A 4189-nucleotide genomic window follows, 5' to 3' on the forward strand; every position below is an offset into this window, starting at 1 on the left:
TAAGAAACATGAGAGTTCCTTCATCTTGGCTAGGGAAGAGAGATACTGCAGAACCATCTGGATCATTCCATTATTTTGTCTCAGGTAATGAAAGAGTTTTGTGACGGTAATAGTTTGTGTCCATTGTAAGTAGCTATGAGCTTCCAGTCGCCTTACTCAGCATTTACCAGGGTATGTCTGTGAAGGTGTTTCTAGATGAGATTAAGATTTGAATTGGTCAATTGAGTAGACTGTTCTCTCCCAAGTGGCTGGCCATTCTTCAGTTTACTGGGGGACTGAAAAGAATGAAAGGTGGAAGGAGGAATGAACTCTGCTTAGTAGCTGGAGCTAGAAGTCTGATTTCCTGCCATTGGTGCTTCTGGGACTTGGTACTCTGATCCTGACTGGATGCTGTGCAAGCATTTCTTCAGTTCTTAGGCCATGCATTTCTTTGGATCTACTGCTTGCAACTGGCAGATTGTAGGACCTAACTTCCACAATGGAGTTACTCAATACCTTATATGTGTGTATATATATATGTATATATATGTATATATGTGTATGTACATATGTATATATGTGTATGTATATATGTATATACATGTATATATGTGTATATATATGTATATACATATATATGTGTGTATGTGTGTTTGTTATTAGCTTTCTCTGTCTGTTTTTCTCTCCCTCTCTCCTTCCCTCCCTCCTTCTCTCCTTCCCTCCTTCCCTCCCTCCCTCCCTCCCCCTCCTTCTCTCTCTCTCTCTCCCTCTCTTTCTCCCTCTCCCTCTCTTTCTCCCTCTCCCTCTCTTTCTCCCTCTCCCTCTCTTTCTCCCTCTCCCTTTAACCCTTTTTCCTTACTCCTTTCTGTTTGTTGTTTCTCTAGCGAGCTCTAATACTACGACTTGACTTCTGCATGCATTTCCTTTACCTATGTGGCCAGAGCTAATTCCAAGGAAGCATCTGTAATGCCTGGTGATGACCATTGTCGCTGACACCTCCCAGGCTGCTATCCATGAACATGTAGCTCTACAAGACAGTGCCAAATTGTTTTTCAAAGCATTTGGGTGCCTGTCTTGAGGCCTGAGACAGTGATGCCCTTCTGTTGGTGGCCAATGTTCCTGTTAAGCTGCTTACTGCAAGGCCCCATCTTCTGCATCTGTGTCCTGGCAGTGCTCCAGCTCTTCCTCGCTATGTGTTAGCAGTCCCTCTTCATCACCATCATCTCGAGTTTGGACTTCTCCTTGGGGTGTGCCTGCCTCAGAAGCCGTGTCTTCTTGTGGGGCTGGTGGCCGGCTGCTGCTGCTGCAACTCCCACTGCCACCACCACCGCTGCCACCACCAGCAGTGCCACTGCTGCCTCCACCACTGCTGCTCCCTCCTCCACCACTGCTGCTGTCACCCTTCTTCTTGCCATCTGGGTTGGCCTTCTGTTCCTCAGCAATCTGTTCCAAGCGACCCAACAGGGCATCGATGTTGGACTTGATCTGTGTGAGCTCCGTTTTGATAGTCTGTAGCTCCCTGCTCTTCAACTTGATTTTGGCTGAGCCAGTGGTGATGGCTGTGGAACGGGCAAAGAGCTTGACAGGTATGGTAGTTTTGACACAGCGAACCAAAGGGACCGTAACACGGGGTCGCTTCACTGGAACTGCCCTGGGTACAGGCACTGGAGAAAGGCAGCCTCGATAATCAAACAGCCTGTATATGGCAGTTGCTGCTCTCTTTAGCCCCTTGGGTCTATTAGGCTTGGGCTCTCCAGCCATGTTGATGTCAAGGGTCTGTCCAGCCAGCACCCGCCCATTTTCTCCCAGCACAGCTGCCCGGGCATGGCGCTCATTGGCATACTGGACAAAAGCATAGCCTTTGTGTACAGAACAGCCAGCCACACGGCCATACTTGGAAAAGATGGTCTCCACATCCAACTTCTTTACCACAGCTGTGTTTAGGTTTCCAATGAAGACCCGAGAGTTGATGGACTTAGGGTCATTCTTGTTGGTTACATTGCTGGTCTGAATCTTCAAGGACATGGTGTCCACCAGTACCAAGAATGAGTTTAGCCAGCTATTTTGTCCTTTGGGTTAGAGGGTCAGCAGCAGCTGTCTCTAGAAATAGGGCTCACCTGAGTACTCGGTCCTCCGCGTGGCCCTACACGGGCTGGGCTCTCCAGATGCGTGGGCTCTCTGCACACCCCTCTCGCGGGACTTTGGAAAGGTCCAGAGCTTCGGCGCGCAGGGGAGGAGGGCCCTTATGATGCATTTTATTTGGTAATGTAACTAAGATATTTCTCCTTGAAGGCCATTTGTGTGTGTGTGTGTATGTGTGTGTGTGTGTGTGTGTGTGCGTGTGCATGTACTTTCATGTAGGTGGAGACATTCTTATGCCTACTTTCCTTAGACAATAGGAGACTGACTTTTGCAAGTAATTTAACAATTTTCTGGTGTTTTTGTTTGTCTATGCTCTCTTTCATTTGTATCTGGTAATGACATTTGATTTTTCATTTTTTGAGCTGCATTTTTTTATCGTTTAATTCTGTCACTCTTCTGGCATATGTATTTTTAGAATTGCCCTTGATTCTCTTTGATAGGTACATTAAATACACCGAAGGATAAAGCCAATAAAACAACTCAAGGAAAGCCAAAGACAGAAAGTAGAGCCAAAGATGGGAGGTAGAGACAAAGTCCTCGTAACACATAGTTTGATCTTGATTTAGTTGTGTCTGAAGAAAACTTTCTAGAATTTTCAGTTGTATGTGCTGATACCATCCCTAATTTACCTAACTTCACTTTGTTGGATGGCTGAGAGTCCTAATCAGGTACTTAGTAACAGGGATAGATAGAATCTATGACTTTGATCTATTGGTTGGACACTTACCCCAAATCTTACTGTGACTCTTGGCTCTGCCTATTACCAGCTATAGTTCTGCATTGAATTCTGGAAGTAGAGACTAAGGAAACTCAAGGCTGAAGAGGGCTTTAAGATCTTGAGAGACCGTTTAGAAGGTTATGTCAGAATATGTCACAGGACAAATTAGTACACTAGACAGTTTTGACATTGTTCTCAAATATAAACTTCCTTCTTGAAGGTGATGGGCCACGGGACTATATAAAGTTACATATCCACCACTTAACATAGGATAGTGAGACTTTATCTTAGTACTTACCTCAAAGTGACAAATAGTTAATTAGACACATAAAACATTTTCTAACCTAGGCAGTTTAGAAACTTGAAGTTTTGCTGCTGACAGAAGAGTCTCAGAAGATACAGGAGTCTGAACACTAAATAAATCCAGATCCTCTCTAATGTCTCAATAATGCCAAGTCAGCTCTGAGGCCAATTAATCAAAACAAATCTACAATTAAGTCCACAAAGAAGCACTAATTGTAATGCCTATAGGAGGAAAATGTGCTGAAAGCAGATTCTTGCACATGGGGAGTGAGCGTGGTCCTATCATTCATTGGCCGTGGTGACTGCATTGGGCACCTTTGCCTTGTTACAGCAGAAGTGCTGGTCATCAAGAAGAGTGGTGTTTTGTTTTTCTTGGGAGTTGCAAACAGACATTAACTCATCCAGACAAGGCAATGATTATTGGTCTCGTCCAAGTTTAGCTGAAGATCTTATTGGGGATACAGGAAGCATTGGCAAATGTGTAAGGTTCCAGGGAATCTCCATGCAGCTTCCCCAGAGCTGTCTCCTCAGAAACTGTTTACTGCTTATATAATTTTGGGGTTGTGAGTCCTGTCATTTTCTGAGATACTTGAGTGTTGGAAGTGGAATAAGTTTCCTGAGCCTTGTTGGCTGTCATAGTTGCCTGAGATTTATGATCCTGTTTCTTCCCTCCAGGAGTGAACATTTCAATGAGGAGGAAATAGGCATACAACATTAGGGCATCAGATAGAAGTTTCTATCCCCCCTTTACATTCAGGGATCTCACACTGTCCTTCAGGATGAGATGTATTAGTTCAGTTAAGTGTGACCTTCTAGAATTTTCCAGTAGTTGCATACATGTAATCTTACTTTTTAAAAATTGCAGTGATAAAACATCATGAACGAAACAGATTACACAAGGAGGCATTTAATTTGGTTTATGGTCTTGGAAAATTAAAGTCTATAATGGTGGCTCCAAGGAATGGGTGAGAACTGAAATCTTTATCCACATCCATGGTGGGAGAGAGAGAGAGAGAGGGAGAGAGAGAGAGAGAGAGAGAGAGAGGG

At 44.3% G+C, this 4189-nt stretch overlaps 1 pseudogene; it reads right to left on the reverse strand.

Moving 5' to 3' along the window:
- Positions 1 to 1044: 1044 nt before the first annotated feature.
- LOC114638374 lies at positions 1045 to 2078 on the reverse strand (annotated as a pseudogene).
- Between the last annotated feature and the right edge of the window lie 2111 nt (positions 2079 to 4189).

Source organism: Grammomys surdaster, unplaced genomic scaffold (genome assembly GCF_004785775.1).
Source record: "Grammomys surdaster isolate TR1022 unplaced genomic scaffold, NIH_TR_1.0 125581, whole genome shotgun sequence".
NCBI classification, from domain to species: Eukaryota; Metazoa; Chordata; class Mammalia; order Rodentia; family Muridae; genus Grammomys; species Grammomys surdaster.